The 26838-nt window shown below is 37.1% G+C and overlaps 1 protein-coding gene across 2 annotated transcripts in view; it reads right to left on the reverse strand.

Moving 5' to 3' along the window:
- The window catches only part of LOC150089406 (LIM/homeobox protein Lhx9-like), a 127361-nt gene that overhangs the window by 36244 nt on the left and 64279 nt on the right, over nucleotides 1-26838 (reverse strand). The gene's annotated exons all lie outside the window — the stretch shown is intronic.

Consider the following 26838-nt stretch of genomic DNA (forward strand, 5'->3'; position numbering starts at 1 on the left):
ATATTTCCTCTCAGGAATTTCATAATAACGAAAACGCTTTTTGCAAAATCATGTCACTGTGAGAATTACTATATCTGAGAATCGTGGATGGGTTGAGGATCGAAGAGCCAGAATAAAGTGGTTAGATTTGAACTAGAATTTTTGTGGTCTGCAATTTTTAGAAAACTTACAAGAGGTGAAGGGTTCTGCGAAGTTGAAAATAATGTTCCATCTTTGAGTTGGAGTAAAAAGGGCAGTGGACGGTGGTTTTATGCCAAATATATTCTAACAGCATTGGAATAGAATGAATATGGAAATGTCAGGAGGATAAATGCCTCAGAAATTGTCACATGGAGAGTGGAGTGAGTTTGCGAGAAACGGACCACTGATAAACTTGCTTTTGGAAAGTAATGGCTTTAAAAGGAGAGTGCTCATTTGGAATCTATACAAGTGGAACAGTTGTCCAGAAAAAAATAATTCTGGAACGAAAGAGATAACCTAACTTTTTCAATGCCACGGAAGCTATAGATGTTGATATATTAAGGCTAAGGCCCAGAGTTGGATAAACGCTTAAACAGTTCAGATCATGAAGCCAAAAAAAGGTCAAATGGCGGATACTGCTGGACACGTTCACATCTCCTCCTGAAATCATTACTGGGCCTTTGAAGAGTAGGCAATAATTTCCTCGCATCATAGACGAAATTCGGATTAGAGTTTCTCAAATTGGTGACAAGTGACATGACCAGCGTAATAACTTTCCGTAGTGGTCTTTCTGCTAAAAAGCGGTTAAGGTTTTTCCAAATAGAGAAATTCGATCTTGTATAGGAAATCTTGGATATTGTTGAAGGTAAGATATCCGTCAATATTTATTGTTATTTTTATTATTTTTTTTATTTTTACTGGAAATAATACAAAACTGAGACTTATTAGCCTCAGTTTTTTTTTCGCGAAACACCGGTTGGAAAACATTGCTCAGGGCAATGTTTTCCAACCGGTGTTTCGCGAAATGTTCCACCAAAAAGGAGTACTTATTGATATTTCGATGCATTTTAAAATAAAAAAGAAAATATAATGCGTATGGCCATACTAAAACAAATTGTTACGATGTATTTAATTTGTATAATTTTTTTTTCTAGTCATGAAGAAAATTTTTTATTAAAGTGAATGAACGAAATAGATTTGGTGTTCTGTCAACTTCTTACTCATTTTGAACTGTTCCACTGTTCTAAAATAGTTGAAAAGCATTGGGCTAGAGGTCAAGATCAACATTTAATGGATTTGTAATGAATTGATGAAAGCTTTGTGACATTTGTGCAATGCAAAACATGAAAAGAGCAATGTTATCGGCACTTAGTCTAATGTGCAAAACTTAATTTTCAGCCATTGGAAGAAAGTCGCTCATGTACAAGAAAATCAGGCAAGTGATGAAGTACTCTGGCATTAGTTGAATTTGAAGTGTGGTACCATCTGCAATTACCTATCCACAGTGAAAGAGGAAATTGGCCATCCAATTGCAAAAATCAGATAATGATTATGATGATGGATTGGAGTTTGAGTTTTTGTCAAATATAATCAAATTAATGCGTATGTGGGTTCAATCCAGATGTGTAACTTTAGCACAGTACTGTTTCATTCTGGAGATTTATTTTAAATCGGCAAAAATGTATCCTCTATTCACAACTCTGGTTCAAAGGGTGAAGCGGGTAATTGCAGTTCTGTCAGCTTGGTTTCTGTGCCAGAAAATATAATGGAGCCAATAGTTAAAAAGGTAATGCCAGGTTATCTTGATAGATGCGGAGCCATAAAGCAATTAGAGCATGGATCTATCATAGGTAGATCATGCCTGGCCAATTTTCTTAGCTACTTTGAGGTCGTTACATAGGAACTGGATGGTTATAATAATTTTGACATCTTATACTCAGAATTTAGTAAAGCTTTTTCTATTCTGTTTCACAAAACCATTTTTTATATAAATTTCAGCAATGTAGCATTATCAACAAGTTACTACTGTGGATAAAAGATGGTTAAATGGCAGGAGACAAAGAGTAGTTATAAATGGTCACTGCTGTTCATGGTCCATTGTTATGAGTGAGGTCTCACAGAGTTTGTGTTTGGCCCCTTACTCTACATCAGTATTAATGATATTGATGAAGGTATCTCAAGTTCGATGCCTAAGTTTGCTGATGAGGTGGGCAGAGTAGTTAATGACAGTAATCAGGGTATGTTGCTTCAAGAAGATATAGAAGAACTGAGTGGGTGCGCGGAAAAATGAGAAGCGAAGTTTAACATTGATAAATTCAAGGTACTGCATTTGAGTCTGAGTAATCCCAGAATAATATACCATTTTGTTGGTACCAAACTCAAGGTAATGGAATACGAAAACGATGTAGAGGAAGTATTGTACGGTCCGACATGAAATTCTCTCATTTGTGCAAAGCTACTAAAACAACTCCTGGGGGTTTCTCTCAATAATATACAGCAGTGTTTTTCTCATCCGGTGCTTTGCGAGTACTCATCATTCAGGATTTAGTGATGTGGAATAAATTTTTACGCGTATTGACTGTGGAAATCTGAGCGTTGTCTTATTTAGTTCATTTTCTGGATCGTATTTATGTTTTTATTTATTGTATTTTATAGAGTAAAATGTTATATATATATTTTTCCCCCTTTCTTTATTTGTTTTTACTATTAAACATATTTAACAGTTTTTACACACACACCCCGACCGGAGTTGGGTAAAGTGCCTGCCTGGCAACCCAAAGGTCGAGGGTTCGAATCTCGTCTTGGATCAGAGTAGAAAATGCAAAAACTTTGGGAGGTGCATTATGGCCACAGAAGCCGATGCGTCGACAACTAACAAAAAAAAAAAAAAAACAAGCACATATATTGAAGATGTATATCTGAGATTCAGAATATTGAATCTCAGAAGGAATTGGTTATTTCAGATGCGGCAATGGTTAAGCCTCATCTGAAATACTGTATAAATGTTTCGAAAACTCATTTTAAGAAGGACAGATCTATTAAAAAGGGCGCAGAGAAGAGCACCAAAATTATTTTATGACATTAGAGTATATTCTTACCAAGGAAGACTAGAACTGTATAAATTGCCTGCTATAGATGTCTGTATGGTGACTTACTTGTAGTGTATAATGCTATTAAAAAGTTTAAGTAAACTGAATTCTAATGTATATTTTCTTCCTCAGATGACACGCACAAAATGGACATACATTGGAAAACGATGTTCGCAAAATAGATGTGGAGAAATTTGCATTCAGTGGAAGAGTAACTGGCTGCTGGAATAAACTTACATCTAGTTTTGTGGAAGTGTGTAGTTTGAATAAATGTAAAGGAGGTTGGTTTAGACAAATTATTGGAAAGCACGGGCAAATGAATTTTTTTTCTGATGACGAACAAAAGTGGCATTTAGAATTGGCAAGATGTTTTGTTGGACTGGAACATGATTTTTATTAATATTGAATGGTGGAGTCGAGAAAAATTACGACCCAAATGCGGTTCAACTATATTCAAGTAGCATTGCATTGATGTGCACTTGATTTGCTTTTTCACGGTCCGAACGCCATTGATTACATCTCTGGTAGATCGCCATACTGTACTCTTGGGGCTTAAGAAGCAAAATGTATTAAGAAACATTTTTGTCTTCATATTCCTGGATTTTATCGTGGTTTGTATAGATTTCTGCGCGTTTAAATTCACTGATATACAATTTTGCGTCATGTATAGATGGTTGTTTACCCTTCTAGCATATGAATGTTACTAAGTAGTGTATTGCATGAACTGATAATAAAATAATCGCTGTGTGTTTTAGTTCTGATTTAATTTGTTATTAAATAACAAATTTAATTTGTTATTAACTAGCCACGTTTTCACATTTAGACTTCTGCAACTGTCACCTGGTCAGCCATCACACCGCCAGCGATTTTTTTTTTTTTTTTTTTTTTTTTTTTTTAAGTTGAGTATTGGCTGGTGATGTGGTTAAATCGTCTAGTTCTGAACCAAACAATCATCTCAGAATCAACTCATTTTAGTCACGGGTTTATGCCATGGAAATTTTTAGCCATCTCTTGGAATAATAAAATCTGTAAGAACTAATTTCGAGGAAGAATGATGACGCGCCGAATCTGACCATCACTTTTCTTCCTGGTAGAAGAAATCATAATATACTCAGGAGCAAGTCTCTCAACTTCAGTTGCATTAAATATATTTTCACGAACAATATCATTGAAATATGTAACAGCGTTGAAATCGACTCTCTCTGATTCTGCTAAGAAGGCAATTAGAAAAAGACGCTCAAGAACCACGTGAATGAGGGCAAAATTGTGTGTTTAATCGCATATTATATTAATAATAATAATATAATGAATAACTCGATTTTATACCAGTAAACGCCGAAATACTCAGCTTTCTGCTCTACGTTGAGAGCATTTAGAATCTTCTTTGGCAATCGTTTTCAACGTCAGATTGCTTGTAGGATTGATAGAAAATTGCCACATATGTTTTTAACAAATTCGAATCTTAATAAGCAGCTTCATTTAGCCACTCAAAAATGTAGAAATTTCGTTTATAAGTTATTTCTAAGAATTAATTTTCAAAAAATACAATGCCATTATTCTATGATTTCTTTTCCACTTAATAACCAAGTTTCGAAAAACATCAAGGAAAGTCAGTCATCCAGGAAAGTTTTTATTTTTTTTTCTTCTTGTCAAAAAAAAAACAACTCCAAATCAATGTCTTTAATTGTATAGACCCTCTTAAAGACAGTGAGGAAACTTCAAAAGAGAGGTCAACTATAAACTGGAAAAGGTATTGAGCCACCTGTAAGACTGTTCTTCGAAGGACGATTGTGTAGCTCGTGATTGAAAAGATTTTTTTTTATTCAAAAATTATAGGAAAAGGTTAAAATGTTCCAAAGAACATAGTTTATTCAACAATTGATATGTTCAGCAATCAACGGCAGTGTGTTATTTTCTCAGTCGAATTGAAATTTAACCCCATGCTTTGATAGAGTACACAATGTATCAAATAATTAGACTCATGCAGGAGAAATCCGCAAAAACGCTGCATGGAAATTTAGGTTGGTTTAAGTCTGCAATATGGTGTGGCAGCAAAATCTTTTGTTCTATAGGACTTTTACTCAAAAATGTCTCAGTGCTGTTCTCTGAACTGAATTGAAAACTGTTTCAAATCAGCTACTGCATGCATTTGGTCCAACAGACACGATTCCAATCATGTTTTTGTGACCATATGAATGGAGTAGCTGATTTGCTTGAGAGCGGGTTAAACCATCGATGTTTGCTAATCCGTGGTCCTTTTTGTTCTTAGCTTCGATGTTTTGAGCCGTAGTGATCTATTTCCACTTGGTTCGCTATTTTGCTGACTGTAAAGGAATCTCCTGGTTTGGAAGTTCGTTTAAATTTTAGAGATGTTAAGAATTAACATCAGAGATGTGAATTGAAACGTTGTGTTAATTTGATGATTGATTTTTTTCAGGTTTTGTAAAATACAAAGTGATTTCCTGCATTTGCTATATCATTTAAATTGGTATATTCGATTGTTTTATCCACAGTTTGCGTGAGGAGTGGAATCCGAAATTTTATTTTTTTATTTAAACATTTCGACTGGATATTAGAGGGATTGGCAAGCCACCATGCAAACCTTGATGTGGGCAGTAGGTTTCTAGTTCTTGGTTTTTAATTCCTGCACCAAACTAAGCGGAATTGGAAGTGAGTTTTTTAAAGTATTCGAAACACCGGTGTATTGAGGTTAGATTAAACTGTTAAATTAGAAGGATGTATTCTTTGTATTATCAGTTTCTTATTATTTTCGGCTGTCTTCGGACAAATTATATAAACTACTATTAAGCAGATAAAAGCATTTACGTTGATATGCTGATCGAAATGAGTTTTATTGCATTGCGTGTCTACTTATAATGGAATGGATGATTTCTTTTCTTTTTTGATATTTCCTTAGGTAATTCCTGGTGATTTGCGTTCGTCCGAATTTCTCTTGCCCGCTGTTACTATGAGCGACCGATGCTGAAAATGAGAAAAGTGTTACATCTAAACCACCCCATGATCGATGCAACAACAATAACATGAGAAGACGTGCGCTACCCGTCATTTTACTGATGCCTATTAACAAACTGCTGGGTAGTCACAAATAAAACGCGCTTACGCAAATGATCCATGCCTGTTATATGCGACAAAACTTTTTCCACTTATACAAAGTCTCGCAAAAAATAAGTAGATGGATTAGTTCTAAGAGCCCGTTTTAGTGCCTTATCTAGGCTTCACTGCGCAGGTAACAGCAAACATAAGTATAACAAATTGCTATCTCGATGACGTTACGATTACATAGCTGGGAAGACCATCATTCGCAAAAGATTCATCGTAACCATTTGTACAGGTGTACTGTGCATTCGCCTGGTGGGAGATTCACAGATATGAACCTCACAACAAAGAATCTCATCTGTTAACCCTCTTATATCTGGATGACACAACTACTTTGTGGCCAAATTCTTAGTCTTCTGGCTGACATTCCAAAATCTCCACAAAACTGAGTCCACACTAATAATTTATGATTCAGTTATAATGCCGTACTCAACACCATGCCCAAAGTGGCTCGAATTCGGTTCGCTAAATCCTTTACCTACACAAGCTTTATCAGCTATTCGCCAGTTGTGGATGGATTAAAGGAATGGTTCATGGATCTTCACAACTGAGAATTGTAGTTTTCTAAAATTTATTTTCGAGTTCACCTCGAGAATAATTAATAACTAGCTATTCATAGGAAAACAAGTGGAATTGCACTTTTAAAAGCGGATCCTTTTAAAAACCATCATCCGAAGCATCGGAATGTCAAAACACTCACAAGTAGAAATAGTATCAAGTAGTGCCCTAAGCTGAGCTCTCTGCACGCACAAATGCTTTTTACAACATTTAGTGTTCTGTTGGTCAGATAACCATAGGAAAAAGCGATGACGATAGATAGAAGCTATATTACCTGCCTTAGGGCGCGGGATAAACAATAAAGTAAAACCTTATTCTCCTCACTTGCATTCCAGCACAAACTTCCGTAATCAGTAACTTAAATAATAACATTTCATGGCCTTGCTTGATGCAAACCGAAGGATTCCTCTTTAATACGCAAGGTCAGAAGCATAAACCAGCACTAAATTAGCTCCTTTTTGTTTATACCAGAATTTATTGTTCCAAGAAGTAATCCTGTGTTGGAGTACGACTCTGTTAGAGCGATCTAGAGGTCATAGAATCGACCTTTAGGCAAGGATATGGGATATTTGGGTGCTCAATTTCGAAATGAGCTGAACAGCTTCTAATGTAGTCCCCCAAAAGTATATATAAAACAAAAAACGAACAGTGTGTATTTAGAGGAGTTATCGGATGTAACTAAACCATGCGTGACATGACAATACTTAGTTATGAAATCTCCCAGACCTCCAAGCAGCGAGTGTTATGTTTAACTCCACGCGATAGTACAAGGTTCTTTTTGTTGAGGCCTTTGGTGATGATCATTCATCATTCGAGATGTTGATAGTTTGTCTATTAGCGGCAACTTTTAAAGTTTTTATTAAACGCCTTGGGTATAAAAGAAAATGTTGGCTTTCAAACTTTGCGACATTGTTACTTAATTGCGCTTTGATATTAAATGTCCTTTTTATATCTGTTAACGCTCTGTCAAGGATTTCTTGGGATTGACAGCGATCCCCTTGTATTCGATTTGTAGTCAAGGACATTCTGCAGCGACTGATTTAAGAATATAAATTTCTTTGAAAAAAATCACACAAACTCCTCCCACCCACTTTATGCTATGCCTTTAGAATATGCCCACATCTATTTAACTATGTCCACATCTGGAAGTAAAGTTCCAACGTTATTTAAGAGAGAAGAAGACCCTGGAACATTTAAAATGTACTGCTGGCGTCTACTATTTCAGACTCTACAATGGGGACAGTACTTTACCATGACACTGTTGAATGTCCAGCGCAAATATCATGGCACTGATGTTTCCATTTTGGGGCGAGGGAGTGTGTGCGGCACCAGTGTATTGGACAAACAGTAGAAGTAAATTCAGAAGATGTGAGGGAGAGCTATGGAAGTACTCAGATTCAGAATCCGAAGTGTCAACTGATTATATCATTTCGCCTGCTCATGGATTTAAATGATTCAGAGCAAAGGTACAATGTAAAAACCCACGGTGTTCGTACATGTGCCATGCTATTTGCATCGCTCAAAATCCTTTTTGTATGTGACTAACAACAAGGCATTCGATGTATTTCTAAGTGCAGTGTATTTGCGTAAGGATTAGCTGCATATATTGTAGGACATAAAGCTGAAGAGTTATTACTTCATAACGATTGTTCAAGAATGAATGCAAACTCCTGTCTCAAAAAAGTAGACGCTAGAAACAAGAAATCAGCACGTTGATCAGTCATCTGTCCCATTACAACGGTTATTGCTCTCTCCTATTACTTGCTTCTTTTTACGAGAGCATTATATGAGCTTTAATAATTAGTCATCTTCCTTTCAAAGAAACACTAACTTAAAAAAAGGTTTTGTTTGTTAACCCTTTACGTAAACCACTTTTAATGCAAAAGCAATAGTGAACAAGAAATCTCGAAAACACAACAGAATTTTGGAAAATACTCTTTTTTAATATCTAATGGTTATGTCTGGAAGATATGTTTTACTGATTAACTTATAATTTTGATTAGCCGAAGGATCTGTTTGCAGTATTAAGGCAAAGAGCTGGGCTGTTAGCTTGTTCTTGCATGTAAGGGGTGGTTGTACCTTAGCACAAGGCGAAAGAATTATTCATACCGATTGCCTGCAAGATCGTGTAGAAGAAGCGCCCGCTGGAGATTTTCACTTCAACATTTTCCCGTCTTTTCACTAGAATAAGTTTCTTCACTCACTTTGCACTCAGCACCTCTGCATCCTTAAAGTTGCGAGCAAAACGAGTACACGTATTTATAGGCGAATTACTTTAATCTGTTCCTTATTTTAAATTATCAAATTCCACGAAAACTTGAACGAGCAAAGTTATTCTCTTGTTTTTACCTACGTCTATTTCTTATGCTTCATTTCAGTGCATAACGCATTAGTTGATGACAAGCATCTCCGCACGGTGTTACTCGTGCTGTTTCTATGGTAACACGATGGACAGCATCGATTTTTGATCTTCAGAATATTTAAATTTCAGTTAGAGCTAGGAGGTAAACTGTGAAGTGATGGAAAAATTCAAGAAATTCGGGCGAGGAGGTCCTTGAAGGTTACGAAATAGCGGGAAGGGAGTCAAAAGAAAATGCGATGGAATGTGAACTACAACTCATTTGGAACAGACGGAAGAGCAGCATGTGTTTATGGTTCAATTTAGATGAAAGGCGCATTTGTTTATAATTATTTTGGTATAAAACTAATAGAATAATATAAAATCTTCCTCTTCTTAGGAGACTTTTCAGAAATATAGCAAATGGTTTATCCATACAGAGCAGCGTTAATGCCATTGACACAGGTGCCAAGTTTGACACGGACTGAATATTTGGGTGGCAATAAATAGCAGCCATTTTTGTAATAAAGGTTTTCGATTTCAGTCAAGATGTGTAGATTAAGAAAACGTCCTTAGATGCTTCTTGATGGAAATGCGTGGCTTATAACCAGTTCATATTTTATATGGAGGCAGAAAAGTCTTTCTGCAAATTACTGCATGTGTTGTTTTTATACCAATTACAAACGCTATTAGAACATCAAAACAATAATAAACATTGTTCTTTACATTTTTTCCCACAACCGGAGGGGAAAAAGCCCACTAACCAAAAATTAGATCTCTTTTGCAAATTTGCGTCGACAGATAATTAAATGTGCGGAATGCAAATCTGTTGTCACACGGCGTGACGCAAATTTTTATAAGATTTCTAATTTTTTGGCCAGTGAGTGCATATTCCTTCCTGTTGGGAAAAAAGTTGTGCATTATAATTGAAGGTCTAGAGTGCAACAAATGAATGAAAAGTTCAATTTAGGCAAGCAGAGAGCAGACTCATTTCTAACCAAACTGTGCGGTGAGATTTGAAGAATCTGAGATTTGATAGTTGTGTGCCTGTACTAAAGTTTCGACTGGGCAGTGTCTCCAGCGCCATGACTGGACTGTGAAACAGTGAAAAAAAATAATATGCTCTAACTAGTTTCTGTTTCCACTTCTTTGAACCAATGGTAGGATTAAAATGTGTTGTGAACCTCATGAAGCAATGCATCCAGACTGTCTCATGTCTCCCACCCAAGGGCTGGAATTGGTATCATGGTGTGAGTTGTATTCTGTTGGAGCAGACTGGATCCTCTAGAAAGTCGTGTTACCTCCAGTGAATTTCCTTTTTGTCATATCGGACTAATTCACCCTTCATTGCTTCATTTTCGCCGCCTATTGCAATGGAGTCTTTCAAGACGACAATGCAATATTGGGAGTGTTCCTCGAACGTTCCCAAGATTTTCAACGTTTTCCATGGCCTCCTTATTCTCCAGAGCTGAATTCAATTTAGAATGTCTGAGATATGTTGGAAAGGGCAGTTCGGCTTCACAATTCTTTCTCTATCGACCATAATAGAGTAGCTAACAAATATCTTGATGGAAGAATGGTAAAATCTGGAGCTAGTCTCCGTCAAACACGTAATGGAATCCATACCACGACGTCTGTAATTCTGTTGCCTTAAATATTCAATAAAGATTTTTAATTTGTTGGCCATTGATTCTGTGCGAACACGAAATATATGTACAAATCTAGGAAAACTTTCTGCTAAACAATTCGTTTACACCACTTTGCACCGATAAATTAAAATTACAGTAGAACCCGGATAAGAAGTGTTCCAAGCTACTGGAGGTTTAGAACTTCTAACGCGGGAAAGCTTCTTAGAAGGGAAAATGATCTAAAGGTATGAATATTAACTACACAAATGAAAAGATGCACATGCATAAGTTAGATCATTTTTAAGTACTATTTCAGAATTTTTAAATATTTTACTCTGCCTATGGGAAACATTTCTAAACTGAGGATTTCTAATTGCCTAACATTCTGCTCTTGGTAAACTCATTTCCAAGTTGGAAGAATGAGCTCCTTTGGAGTTTCAACATACCTTAAAAGGTCACAATTGCAGTAAGACAGAGCAACAATCCGCTAAGTAATTCAAAACTGTTCACAACCATCAGAACTTAACGCTCAACGTGGTCTACACTATTCAGTTATGGATATCGATGAAAACAATTGCGATATGTCACTTCCATTATAACAAAATATTTATACTAAAAAAGGTTTTAGCGCTGAAAGCCTCAGACTACAGAAATTTCACTAATCGAACAAGTTAGTGCCAAGCATCATTTTAGTTCGTAGTGAACCATCGAAGTAGGTGAAATGGCGTCGTTTCTGTTATCGCATATTGTGAATGCATTCATAACGAGTTGCTCTGATATTGAACTACCTCGAATAAGCAACACGCTTCGACAATGGATTCTCGAATGGATTCTTGGCAGATAACACCACCCCTAGGTGGCGAAGCGTTGCTTATTGAAGATAGTGCAATATCATGGCAACTCGTTGTGAAGGCATTCACAACATGAGATACGGACTGAGATACGTGTATATCAAAAACGATGCCGTTCCACCTCCTTCAACTAAAACGATGCTCGGCACTAATGTTTAGTATTTTTTTAATATTAAAAATAAACAATTTCATTATTTAAAACACGTATTAAGTGGGAAAACGTCATTATAATCATGCATTGTGTATTCTTTATCACGAACGTTTTATGCGTTCGTGATAAAGCTAAAACCTGTTAAAACTTTTTACCAGGGAAATTTCTTACTCGGGAAAATAATTCACTCTGTTCACAAAATATAAAGGCTTTTTCAAAAATATTCAAATGACATTTGCACAATTTTATTATGATTCAACTGTTATAAACTTCTAAATAGATCACTTATTTTGATAAAAAAAAAAAATTGACAGCAGTGTGATGCTAAATCATGTTGTTTTTGCTGATTCTAAAACGTTTTTAGGGTACGCAGTCTAGCGAAGGACCCTTATAATGTCACTCAGTTGTCTGTCTGTCGGTCACAGCATTGTATCTCTGGAACCACCCAACTTATTGACTTGAAATTTTGCATGGGTTTGTTGATCGTTGTTGACAAAAATTTGTCTGAGAAATAGTGGGGGGTATAATGTGGGGGGGGACAAAAATTTTGTCTACAACCTGCAGCTTATTATACACCTTTAGAAAGAGCTCAACGAGTAGGTTAAAAATTAAAAATGGCGGCGCCAGACAGGAAAATGTGAGTAATTTCCTTGTCCCCCCTCTATTTCGGTTGATAATGGAGCTAAAAATTTAAAAATCCCATTAGCTATGCGTTATTCGATGCTTATCAAGACAAAACGATTTCGATTGAAATCTATCATTTACTTTTTTGTGTTAAATTAAAAAACCACTTTTTATTGCACTTCGATAGCGCGCTTCTTTGTACCAAGTAACTCTCCTTTTGGTGACAAAAAGGTTGCTAAATAGTTAGTTAATAATTCTATAAAGGTCATTTATAAATTTTGCGACGAGAAGTGTTTTTTAATAATTTTCAAAGCTGGAGTTGTCCCGGCAAGGAGGGACTCAGAGAGCCAGTGTTGAGGCGGCGGTGGTGGAAAGGCGCCTGCGGGGAGTCTTGCACGGCCTTCACGTGCCAGTGGCTTCTTCCCAAGACTTTAATCGCTTCTCCATGAAGAAGTCGGAGTCGCTTCTCCCACCCTTGTCATTCACAACAACTGGAAATACTCAAATAGACAACGTTTTCGTTAGTTCCTCAGTTTTAGGCCAAGCTGGGGTTCGGGAAACTTTTTTTCTTCAGTTGCCATAAAGCTCTCTATTTGAGATACTACACTAACGACCAATCGTGATTACGGATTCCTCCATCCTGAGTGCCCGGCACTCAGCAGTTGACCAGTTTATCTTTTCTATTAAATCGCCGGCAGAACATTTCTGCGGTAGGATAAATGCCTTCTCTCTGAGCCTCATATTCAAAAAACAAATATACCGACTGCTCCTTCCACAATATGGGACCCTTCTCAAAATGGAGAATTACGTGTCGTTTGGTAAATAAAGTAAACTTATCAGTAGCGAGTAACATTCTCATGTGCATCGTATAAAACATAATATGATTAATTACCAAAAAATCGACGATTTTCGTAATTTATTATATGGTTTCCGGTTTTCATTAACGGATTTTCAGGAAATTCTTTTCCTCATTTCTCAATTGGATTCAGGTCAATGTTATATTTTCTCTATTCCGGTGAAGCTTTTTCACACCAACCGAGTCAGTCGGTCGCGGGCGAAGGGCTGTATGGATTTTCTGGATTTTCATCCAGTGACACTAGCAAACTGCTCATAGAAAATATGCAATTTACAGATATAGTACGCTGGTGCCACATAGCAATAGCTCTGTAAAATTAATCACTAACACAATAAACACTTTCGAATGTGAAAATTTCGTTCTTCATTTTTTAAAAAATCTCTTGTTTAAATTAGGCGTGGCTAAAGGCAGGCCTATTTTAAACAAAGGATTTTTTCTTAAACAAAATCTATTTTGTTTGAATAGTCAAAGGCCTGGCTAAAGGCAGTTAATGACTTTCTTACACGTTGCCATAAGCGAATGATGAATATTGTAACACACACACACACACACACACACACACACACGCTGGCCAAAAAAATATACGAACCTTTATTCAGTATCGAATCGATCCGCCTTTGTTTCGAATAACAGCAAGTGTGCGGCGCGACATGGATTCTATAAGCGTATTGATCTAATTGTAACCATTCTTCCAGAAATATATCGCATAGCTACGACAAATTTGAAGGAAGAGGACTTCGTTGCCGAATAACTCTCCAGCATATACCACACATTCTCAATAGAATTGAAATCAAGTGAATATGGGGGCCAGGAAAGTTGGTAGAAATCCGTGTTCTCCGAATTATTCTGGCACGATGCGTTGCTGTATTTTCGCCCATAAAGTGGCCATCACTTTCAGGATAAAAGTGTAACATTGCAGGGTGCAATAGATCTGATACAAAATTCAGGTACTCCCTGGATGACATTGGCCTTCCACTGGTATCATTGAACCCAGTCCGTGCCAACAAAATATTCCCCATACCATATACCACATACAAATGCTTGGGTTGTCTTTACGAGTCAAGCTGGGTCCATCGTGAGGTTCTCGCCACACTCTCTGCCTGCCATCAGTAGAAAACATTGTATCGTGATTCATTTGATCACGCGACTTTCTTTCACTGTTTTACACTGTTCAATCACTATATTCTCGGCACCATTGCAAGAGGATTTTTCTTCCGAATAGGCAAGCGACTGCCAATGCCCAATTTCTTCAATTCCCTGCGAATGGTACGAATTAAAATAGGGCAGTTCTGGGCTGGGTTCAATTCAGATGTTATTTGCTGCACATTGGATGACCTATTTTTTTTTTTTTTCTTACAGTCCTCTTTAGCGTTGACTGCTTCACTCTTGAAGTATTATCTTTCTTCCACATTTACTCTTTGATACGAGGATGAACAGCTTGCTTTCCAGTCATTAAAAACCATTGAGATGGATGCATTTGAGAAACCGGTTATGTCCGTCGTTTCTCAAATCGTGGCTCCTGCTAAATGTTCACTAACGATAAGACCTTTTTCACAGCGTGATAAATCATGTCCTTTCCCCATTCTGGCTTCAGATTACTGCAGTCGAACAGTATGTGCAGTTTTAATACTCAACGAAGCAACACTTCATCACTCCAAGTCAATTTTCTTTGCATCTGTTAGCATTTCTTCTGCCTGTGGCTGTCTTAATACAATAGTTCGTACTTTTTTAGCCAGTGTGTAGTAAGGATTTTCGTTGGTATACCATTTTACTGGAGCATTAGGAAAAATGGCCAAGAAACTCTTGCTATCTTCCAGAAATATTGCAACTGATTAAAACATCAGTTCAGTTATTAAAGTCCGTAGTGATAGAATCCAAACCTTTTCTACATCCCGTTGAAAAGTGTTTGGTTCGAGTTCCATGTGGACCAGAGAAACTTATTTTTTACACTGTGCCGGAAATTCTGGTTTTTCATTATGAAAAGAGGAAAACAGATCATAAGATTTAAATATAATGCTTTAATACCTCATGGCTTTAGTCACCGCATCGCTTAATCTGTAGCAACCTAACAGCAAGATTTAAAATAATTATTTTTATAAATGATTTTAGGTTTGAAATATTTGAAACCTTCTGGAGAAAGACTCAGTGAATTGCAACTCATCTTACCATGACAGCATCTTTTTTAAAAAAAAGTCTGAAAAATTCTCAAAGATATATTTATCAGGGAATTAAAGAACGCCGGAAGGATTGAAGACGAAATATCCAACATTCAGTTAAGCTGAACATATATCAAAATGATTCAGTAGTGACCAAAAAGAAAAATCTTCAAGGAAATAACCTTGATATCTCCACATTGATTACAATTTTAAATGTTGTTGTGAATCGGGAATTAAATCTTATTATTATCCAAGTTCCTCCTAGCATTTTTACGTATTTTAAGAAAATTAAAAGAAAACCAGTTTCATTGGCTCGCTCTTTCATTTGCGTAATTGATTTATAATAGTTTAAAATTCAGTTGTAGCTGAGTTCCCATGAAGTTGCAAGTTTGTTTCTTTGTTATGTCCTTGCTTCCGTGAATAAATATGACCCTACACAAATTTATTAGCTTGGAGACCTTGATGACATACCTGTGGTACCAGACATGCCATGTTTTCCTGGGACCACTACTACGAGGGTCACGAAATCCCGATAATTAAAAAAAAAAGTAATTTACTGTACACATCCTACATTTCCTCTTTGTTAAAGATCAGTATCGCATTCTGAGCACATTTTTAATAAGGGGCTGCATATTGTCAGCAAATTACTTACGTTCTCTGGTCCGGTTGTGCGTTTTAGCCGAATGAAAAACCCGAGTTTCCGGGGAAGGAGTAGGAAGGGAAGGTAAACAACCTTCGCCAGGGACTAAACTCCTACAACCACATCTGAAAGGTTCGAAAGCGATATTTATTGAAATTGCTCGAACCTTTTTTGGATTTCTTGCAACTATTAAATACTGTGGTTTACGCTAGAAACATTTTTGGAGGCTATTTCCTTATTAACACCACTTCCCCTTTTTAGTTTTCACATTTGTCCTCGAGACTACAAATGGAGGAAGTGTTGAGCTGCTTGTAGTCCACGAATGAGTATGAACATAATCGTGGACACTTCGCTTTAAGTCTAGGAGGCTAAAAGTGAGGTTCTGGCTTGTCTTTGCACGCTGATTCTCATCAAGATAATGCGGACGACACAAGTAGGGAGCACAACGTTAAGTGTTTGCGCATCCATGTGAGACAGCACATAATTAGAAACGTAACCTCCCCCCATAATTATGGAACTCAGTGTTACGGAATCATCAGGTGCACCATCCGTCGCTGCAGGGAAGTGCCAATGACACGCACGTCCGTAGGGCGAGGCGCAGACAGGAAAGATGGCATCAGTAATCTATGCACGAGGCACAAAAAAACAAAAACAAAAAAAGTCTCCGTTCCAACGCATAAAGCTCAGTTTTAACGTTTTTGTTCGAAGGGAAAGATTCACTTCGGTGGCTCGGGGGCGTGATTTTCATTCGACGAAATATCCAGAGTAGGAACATATAAATTAATTATGCTCTTTCATAAAAGTAATGGATTTTACGCGGAATCTGTTAAAGCAGCAACAGTTATGAGTTTAGTGAAGATAAGGAACGTGGAACACAAATATGGATGCTTTTCTTCATCAGGATGTTTCCTTTCACTCTGATCAAGCCTCACAAATGCTAGGTGAAGCAGTCTGTGTACTTCAAGTACTTATTTCACAAATGCACGTAGAGGATAGTATGCGAATCTTTCTTCATATGCTATAATTGAGTCCTTTTAAGACTTATTGATATGATTTAATCACTGAAATATAGAGGAAAATAACCATCCAGTGGTTTTTTTCATGTTTTGACCTTTTATAATTGTTTATAAAAAAATGTTAAAGCGCTGGTCGATATGCTACAGGCACCCAATTTGCTTTAACACGAGCAAGCGGTGAAATACAGATTATATTTATATGAGCGGTTTTGATTAAAGTGTTTCGCTTTTGACTTCAGAATTATTTTAATTTTTTTATATATCCAACTAAACGGACAAATCGACAACATAGTATGCCATTTACAGATATAGCACACTCATAGTTGTCAGTCCCATAGATCCTCGTCACAAATCGTAAGCAAATAATGTCTCTTTTACGGGATGAAAAATCCGCATTTCCAGGAAGGGGAAAAAATACTACTAAAAATTGCTCTCATATATTGGCGAATTTGGACATGGGCACCTTAAAACTGTTTGGAAGAACAGTGCATGTAACTTGTGCGAGCTGCAGAGTACGACGATAACAGGGCCTGTCCTACTGTTAGCACCTGTCCTGCTAATAGCACTTAAATAGCTCATAGCCTGTATATCATACAGGCTAAGTTAATTTATTAAGGAATGAGTCTGCCGTGTTCTCGTGGATAGAACAGTTGGTATAATAACAGTTTTCCCACCTCGGATGGAAAAGACCATGTGTTTGAAACCCTCAATGACTCGATGTATTTCTATCGGCCTTTTTCGCAATCCTCTGTGTCAGGCGAGGATAGCATGGTTTTTTTTTTTTTTTTTGTTCCTTCTTAGAAAGTCTTGTTTTTCATCCAGCAAATCAAACACAAGCAATTTACAGACATTATATACGGCGTAAATTGCTGATGGGCCTAAAACTAACCACAATCTTCTGTGACATTATAGTGGCTTTTCAACTTGTCACGCGTTTGGAGATGTCTCTGTTCGAGTCCCTTCTATGATTGGAGGAATTTCTAAAGTCCTCGTCAATTGAGGCTGTATGTTAGTCGATCTTAGGCAGAGAGAGTATGTACGCTTGTTTGTTGTTCAGTTTTTTAGCTGCATCAGCGACTAAGGCCATATTATGCAGTAAATTGCGAAAAACCCTAGTTTTCGGGATAAAAAAACATGCTACTTTCGCCTGAGACCCACTAATTCAGGCACGTTGTGAAAACGACCCATAAAAATTCCTCTCGTCATCGACGGGTTTCGAACTCGGGTCTTTTCCACCTGGTGTGGGGAGGATCGCGATTCTAGCAAATGTGTTACCCACGAGGGGCAGAGAGAGTGGGCCCATCCTTGAATTATTTAGAGTTTTTTTTTTCAGCTAGCACAATATGCAAATCGGCCCCATGAAAACACTTTTACAGCCATAATGTACAATGGCTCAATACGGTAAAAGTCACTAAAACGCTTAAATCCTACAACAACAATGCTAAAGTCTGAATGAACTTTATTAAATTTCTTCTGATACAGTTATTGCATTCCTACGTGAGTTCCCGTTGTACAATTTCATTCCGATTTGAGGTATATATTTTCGGTGTTATACCAGACGCGACCTCTTTGATCTAGGTTTTTAAGTTGCACATGGTGGCTTGAACACAGTATCTTTTACAAATCCTCACTGCAAAGAAAACTCACTCGAATAGGCTCATGTTTTTCTGGAAAGGCAGAGGCACGTCATCGTGTTGGAACACAGCGTTTCCCTCTGGATAATCAAGAATTTGGGGAAGCAGAAAGTTATCCAACATGAGTGGCCACTAAATACAGCAATATTTGTGTATCTCTCTACCTTGTGAACTCTTCTGAATGTATGTGCTCATCGCAGAGCATGAACACAAAATTTATTTATTTTTCATGTTGAAGTATACACTATCCGTAATGGTTTTCGACAAAACAAAAAAAGAAGAAATCCTTTGAATCGACATCTGCTGATCAAGCAAACTATTTTTCATACAGGAGTGCCACGAACATGCTCCTCAATTACGTGAGGCTCTGAGAAGCTTTAAAATCTGATGTGTTTGTAACTTTGCCGCTCATATAGAAGCCCCTTGGGGTTAGCAGAGTGTTTACGACAATGCTGTCCTTCCACCTTGTGAAGGAGGACTGGGTTCGAATCCTGTAAAAACATGAGGAATTTTTAGAGATAGTTTTCATGCCATGATTGAGTTAGTCTGTTTTTCAGTTGGGTTATACGCTACTCTTCCCTCCCCCACCAGAAACTGGAGTTTTTTGTCTAACAGAGTACAGAATGCATGCAATTTACGAACACAATACACTGGCGTCTCATAGCCTTATTCTCGTGGAAGTTGTATTCATCACTGAAAACTAAATCCCAGACGAGAAATTTGTTTTCATAGCGAGAGATATCGTGGAGATAGACTGAAGTAACGACTTATCATTTTATTGACTTTCTATAACATGTGTAGCCTGTGAAAAACAAACGTTTCCTTAACATTCCACGCTGTTTCCTGTACAGCTCAAGTCTCGAACAGCGCAGTAAGCTGATCTGTGTGTACAGTACTACGGAAAAAAAAATACGTTTCTCATTATTTTAATGTTTTTATCACTAACCTTGATCTTCCACTTTTCTTTGTGAGACCCAACAACGGGTATTCAGAACAAAGTTTTGTGCCATTCAAGCACAGCGTATACATGGGAGGATTTTTACCTTAATGCACCCTGACTGAGTTTGCAGAGTTTTCTCGAAAACTCTGCAAATTCGAGAAAAATTCAAAACATTGAAGTGTGAGAACCTCTTCAATATTTTCATTGTCTTTGAAATGGGTCGCTTCAAAGACGAAGAAAATATTGAAGAGGTACTTACACTTCAAAGTTCCAGTGTGTGTAACTTTGTATTTCTACCCTTACCATTCTGCTGCGGTCATATCTGAGCTTGAAATATTGTAAATTTTACGATAAAGTAAGTGCCTTTTATTTTGGTACCAGTTTAGTCATTCATTTACAAATATCCCTTATAAAATCAGGCTTTAAGCGACAATTTTTGCTGTACTACCCCAATGAGCAAGCTACTTCACATATACATTTAACCCATCCGAATTGCTCGTTACCGTTTCTTCCGTATGTGTTATGGGAAAACGGAGACTTACTGTGCTTGGGTAAATACTCTTTAGAACTAGAACGTTAAGCCTTTCCTCATTCCTACAGCTTCAGTTAAAACTATGTCACCGAGCGACTGATTTCCCAGTGCAGTATGTCGATGAGCAGCTGGAACATTCATCTTCCATGGAGATTCGGCAATCTTTAAACAGATCAAATATTTTCCTGAGAGTTTCATCCTCGAATGAGGATTTTTATTGTTTCTCGAGTCCCGTTTGCTTCATTCTCCTATAATAAATTCACTTCCGAATTTTTCATCACACCTGATGTTTGTTTGACATGTGTGCGTGCTCTACGATTTCAATCACGTTATAATATATGCAAAACAGAAAGGTCCAGGGCAGGTATAATACAGGATACGAATAGAATTAATTCATCAAGTCTAAGAGTATTTGAAAATATTATATACTTTAATGCATAAAATTAATTGCAAACCACAGTAATTTTAGAAATTTGCTTATTATATTTAGAAAGATCGGTGAGTATATCAGCTTGAGAAATGATTTGAAAGTCTCATTAATCTCATTTATTTTTAAAGCTACCATAGGTTGGTTCATGAGGGGTAGAGTTAAATATTTCTTTACTTTTATTAATTCTCGGAGAGCAATTGATGCCGATATACTCAGTGATGTTGTCCTGATAAATTATACCATCTGTCTCTCTCTCTCTCTCTCGCTCTGCAACTATAAAAGATGCTTTTGTGGTTTCAGAGAGAGAATGAGAAAGAGTAATGGTAAAATACGGTATCCATATAACAACATCGACTAATCAAGCAACGTTAGGAATCACAATCGATTGGACGATACTCTGCCAGTATTGGATGATCGTTTCAATATATGTGTGTATAATCGTTTCATAAGTCCAATAATAAAGGCTCTAGAATCTAATAAATCTAGGAGAGTGCGAATTTTATTTCAAAGTCATGCGCGATTTGTGTTTATTTTCTTTTTGGAACTGACTGGAAATCATATTGCGTTTGCTAATATTAAAACTCAATCCTGGAATATAATATTATTTCAATCTTTGAAAAATATTATTATATTTTGAAGATTGATTGGTTGTTTGTGCAGTGGGGGGAAGGTTCTTGGTTTATCAATTTCTTTGGTAATAGTGAATGAGTTCCTATTGTGTTAGATATGATATTAATCGTGTCTGAACAAGTGTTTTTCACTGGCCATTTTCCATGTTGTGAAAACCAAGGATAAATTCACGAGGGGTGGTTACTTTCTCCGCTTTAATCGGCCAGCACTTCGACATAGATGTTTAAAAATTTCTCCAGTTTTCTATCGAATTCAAACCCTGATCTCTTCAAACGGTTACAAACAAGTTACTGTTACGAAAGACATAATTCAAACAGAATAGCAGTTTCTGACCGAGTTGATTTCTGCCAATACTTACCATTGTCTTGTATATTAGGTATAGCACATATTTGTATTCCTAAAGAATGTATATTAAGTTGTGGAGGAATATGCTTAAACCCGAGGATCTGAAAGATCATGAATCTTCAATTCAACTCTTACAGGATGAATGGAGATGAAGCATCGGAATAGGTTCTAGCTCCTGATTAGCTAGGAAACCATTGATCGAAGATTACAAATATTACATAATGATTTGAGCTTCTGGAAAAGCAATATGTTGTTGTCGCGTTAAGTTTTTGTTGTGTCAATAGTTACTGTACAACTTTGTTCATGGAATATCGAATGCTGTTGTTGTTGTTGTTGTTGTAGGATTTTAGGCGCATCAGTGACTAAAGACATATTGCTCTGTACATATTGTCTGTAAATTCGTGTGTTCTGTAGTCTATTTTCTGAAAAACCCTAGTTTCCGGGTGGAAAAACTATACTATCCCGGCCTGAGACGAATGTCGAAAGAAAGGATAAAAAATTAAGGTGAATTATAAACTATCTAGCAGAGGGGAAGTTGCCCTTTAGTCTTCAGGAAAGAGAACTGAAGTACATTTTGGGTTAATCAAGTAAGATGTCTACTTTGTGTAAGATATCTCTCGAGAAAAAGACACCAGAAGAGTTTTTTTGGTTAAATAAGGTTTATGAAGTAACCATATTTTGTATTTGTTCATTTTTCACGACATGCAAGTCCGATCCAAACTAAATTTGTAATATGTGATAAGTGAGTATCTTTCTTTCGATTCGCCTTCTTGGAACAATGTGGCTAATACTCTTTAGAACATTTTTGTTCACAGCCGAATAAAAAGCAGATTCACGTTATGAGGAAGGCGAAATTCTGAGCTTTCCTAATGAGATGCTTTTATTTGATTTGGTATCTTGAATTAAGATAGAAGTCAGCTCCACTATTCGATTTGTTCATATAAGCAGATAGTAGGCTCCTCCAATAGTACTACTCCTATTTTATTAAAAATATTTAAGGATATATCATGCTAGCTTGGGTAGCGGTTGAAGTCACTAATTGATGGAATTTTAAAAACTAATGTTCCAACAGAGTACAGGAGATTTCCTGAATTACATGCTTATGTCTAATTGTAATTACTTAGTGTAAGAAATGGTGACATGGAAGCAAAGAGTGTAATTTGAACTAAATATCCTGAGTTATCTTCCAAAGCGCTCATGACTGTTTCTGATTTTCTTCGGCAAAACTTTTCACTTCCAGTCGATTCCCTTTTAGAAGTTCTCCTCTGAGAGTATAATGGTTTCGTCACTCGTTTGGAGATGTCTCGGTCCGAATCCCACAATAGACTGGAGGAATTAAAAAAAAAAGTGCTCTTCATTCGAGGCTGTAGTTCGCAGATCTTAGACAAAGGGAGTAGGGTTTCCTCAGTTCCCAATTAAGTCGGCCTGTTAATATCCACTTTTATAGGCAAAATACGCAAGCGATATGGCTCCTGATATTATTACAAGCTTTACTGCTGTGTCATTGCTGTCCTACAGGTTCTGTTATTAAGGAATTATAATTGGAAATAGGCAATGTGTAATCTGAGAGATTTCCTGTATGGTGTTAATTATAACCAAGGAACGAAAATTCTGTACTCCTTCTTCAAAACAATTAAGTGGAAAGGAATTCGACTCTTCTGTTTGTGGTCGAACATTAACCACCATAAACAGGAATTGTGGACACTTGCAATTAGCCGATTGTTTTCATGTACTGTTTTTTATGATTAAAATTAGTGCCAAGAAAAGTTCGTTGTTTACGATCATAAGGAAAACGGGAATTTCAGTGAATGAATGCTTCCTCGACTACTGACAGAACCTTTTTTTTTTTTTTTTATGAATACTACAAATACGAAAGATGAACCTACAGTACTTAGTACCGTACATGAGTTGAAGGTTGAAAAGATGGAAGAAGATAGTTGTTGATATTAGACTTGAAGATTCTGAAGATTATTTCTGAAGATTATCTCTCGAGAAATGCAAGTGAAGGTAGGTTGCACCAGAAAACAGAAGTAGAAAGAAAGACAAAAAGAGAAAAACTTAGTTATGTGAGGTTGGAGTTGGACAGTTAATGGATGCTGACTGGTTGTAGCACGTGTTCGGACTGGCTTGGAAGAGAGTGGGGTAATTGCAATGTCGATTCAAAAGAATAGTGCCCATGGCAAGCAGCAGAAATTGAACGTCTGTGTGACAGATTGGAGAGTTCTTGTAAGAGATGAGTCATTTGTTAACCTGATTGCCCACTATCGAATGGAATACAGAAGCTTTAAGTTTTGGAAACGCTACCCCAGATGTGGGAACAATATTTAGAGGCGAACTGGGTCAAAAATTCTTACCGGGAAAAACTTGTAGTGGCCCTATACTCGTGTTTATGGCCAAAATCACGGGCCTCCATCGGCCTCAGGCACATCAGCGTTTCCCTGGTAAGTCTTATGGCCAGTCCTCTGACAATATCCCACGGAAGGCTGATTTGAGATTAGTACAGAGCGAGTAGTTGTTTAGAAGAAAAGTAATGGCGAGAGCGAAAAAGAAAACCCAGTTTTTTGGATGCAGTGGAAGCAATATTTGTGATGTGTTTATGCCAAGAGAGATTAGAAGTTAGCATAATTCCTAATAGAGATACGGACATGTGATCTTGTCTAGAAATCTATGTCACTGAAGTTGAGCAAAGGAGCAGTATACCCTTTGTATGTTATTTTGCTATTTGTATGTAAACACATCATGTTACTTTGAATATTATTTCATTAAAATTTCGATACCGTTCACTCGCTGTTCATGTACATATCCAACCGAAAGCGTACGTACGAGGGAGTATCAAAACCCTTACCTGAAAATAATAGCCCTAGAAAGGTGAAAATTCACAGGAACTTTAATCCTTTTCTATGTACTCTCCGTGTGTAGTAACACATTTCTTCCATCTATGGATCAGTTGTTTAATGCGTTGATCATAGAAGTCCGCAATTTTTGCCTGGAACAACGATTTCACTTCATTGATGATTTGTGCTTCCACTGCTTTGATATGTCTTTAGTATCCGGATCATACTGGTACGCCCAGCATTCGTCATTTGTCACCAACCGATCAAAAAAGTTCTCAACATCCGCATTACACAAATTCGACAGTTGGCGAGAACACTGCATTCGACAGTGCTTCTGCAAAGGCGTCAGCAATCTTGGAACCCATGGTGCGGAGACCTTAGACATGTGCAGATGGTCATGTAAAATATGTCTGCGCAAGTAGCACAGTGGTATTGTCATCGTCCTCCCTACTCCGGTGGAAAAGGCCCAGTTTCGAATCTCGTCGATGACGAGGAACTTTAATGAGCTTTTTTCACTCCGTGGCTGAGTTAGACGGACTTAGGCGTAGATGGCAAGGTGTTACCCCCAGAAACTGGGATTTTTGGTCCAGAAAACAGACAAATCGACCATGGAACACAAGCAATTAACAGCCATAAGACATAGCACGGCAGATGAATTTAAATATTCAGATGGCCTAACATAATAGTTTGGTTTTTGGTCATGTAAAATGCTGTGGGCAGACCCATAACTAATTCCCACTGCACTTGTGGTTAATTGAATTGTCACACGTCTGTCACTCAGCACCAGCTGCTCAACCTTTGCAACCGTCTCACTGTCTGTGAATGTTGATGGCCTTCCTTCTCTTGACTCATCAAAGGCACTTGCACGACCGCACGGGAAACTCCCGTTTCCACCTTTTTAGAGTGTCATAGGATGGACAATTCTGCCCACACACAGCTTTCATTTATTTGTCAATTTCCTGAGCTTCCTTGCCCTGCAAATTCCCTATCTATAGTCTGTTAATAATATCGGTTACTTTATTCCAAAGCTGTTTCACTTTTAAATCACTGTATTTTCTAAAAAAATTTGTATATGTATCTCTTATAGTAAGTGCTGCAGACCTATATGACCACGCATCTATATTAGATGCATAAAGGCTTTTTTGGTATAAGTCCTATCATACCTGTTTTCCAAACTTTCGGAATGCAACTATTCCTAAAACTTATATGTATAAATTATATAATAAATGATTCAATTCTTCTCAAAAAGAAAGTGAAATTCGAAGTGTTTCTAGTCTCTGCTATTCAGAGACTAGAAACCATAATTTAATAGGTTGGCGGCAAAAGCTTTGATGCGGTACAGCATCTAATGTAGTAAGAAATGGTCAGACAAATGAAGTCTGGTTGGTCGTGACCGGATCACCGGGGAACCCCTCAGATCAGAAGAGGACCCTCCACAAGCAAATTTATCAGAAATCGATGGTGAGGAAATAATAATACGACCAAGAGTATCATTGAAATGTGCAGTATATGCTCAAGAACGAGTCAAGAAAGCTTTGGTATATCGATAATCTGAGCCATGTCTAGGGTTCTGATAGTTCATGGGAGCCAAAACTTGTGGGTTACCTTAAGTAGCCAGTACTTCGCTGTAAAAACAGGTTTAATGGTGGTAGGGCTACTGACTCCCGTACCTCAGAAGCTTTTCATTACAAATCTATCTGATAATTACAGACGTAGCGAGTGAAGAATGGTTTGATGTATCTGATGATGGGTTCTCGATCTATGTCATTTAGGTGTTGTTTTATCGTCCAGCAAAGCCGAGCATTCTCTTTGAGGAAAATTTGCATATTCGGGCCCAATCTAATCTTCTGGTCAAATTTCATTGGCAAGTTTCGATTGTATTTCGCAACAACAGTTGAGGTATATTGAATAGAGGGCTAAATAGGAGACGGTTTTCTTTTTCGTTTTTTTTTTTTTTTTTTTTTTTTTTTTTTAGTGAGTACACCACTACTTCCGATTTAGTTTGATCCCAAGCTGCTGCAGATAGGATGATATTTTTGTAGGTACAATAGATGAGGCTAATGTCATGGTTATGTTTAATTTGTGTCGCATTATCAGCAAATACAATGGTGTTTTGGACAGAATCAAGAAGAGGTGCAGCCATGAATTTCATAAACAATTTTTATGTTTAGAAGAAGAGCTAAAATGTAAGCATGGGTATTACTATGGATCTGGTAATGGCTTTTACGTAGAACGTAAATTAATCAATGTTCAGAATACAAAGGAGGAAAGATGTGACTCATAAGATGAATGTTCGTCTTGTCTCTAGATGTGATTATTTAATCCTCCGGCCTTTTGGGTAGGATGTTTTATCACCGCGTTATATACAGTTTCTCAAATGGCAAATAAAAATTATTCCTTCGCATATTCTGGAGAAATGGTATCAAGAAGTTTCTATTGGCCCGTACTGTAATCTGATGGATGTCAAAGAAACCCTTGACATCCATCAAATTCAATCAGGTACAACTA

The sequence above is a fragment of the Mastigoproctus giganteus genome, chromosome 2, assembly GCF_048544385.1.
Source record: "Mastigoproctus giganteus isolate SK-2022 chromosome 2, ASM4854438v1, whole genome shotgun sequence".
NCBI classification, from domain to species: domain Eukaryota; kingdom Metazoa; phylum Arthropoda; class Arachnida; order Uropygi; family Thelyphonidae; genus Mastigoproctus; species Mastigoproctus giganteus.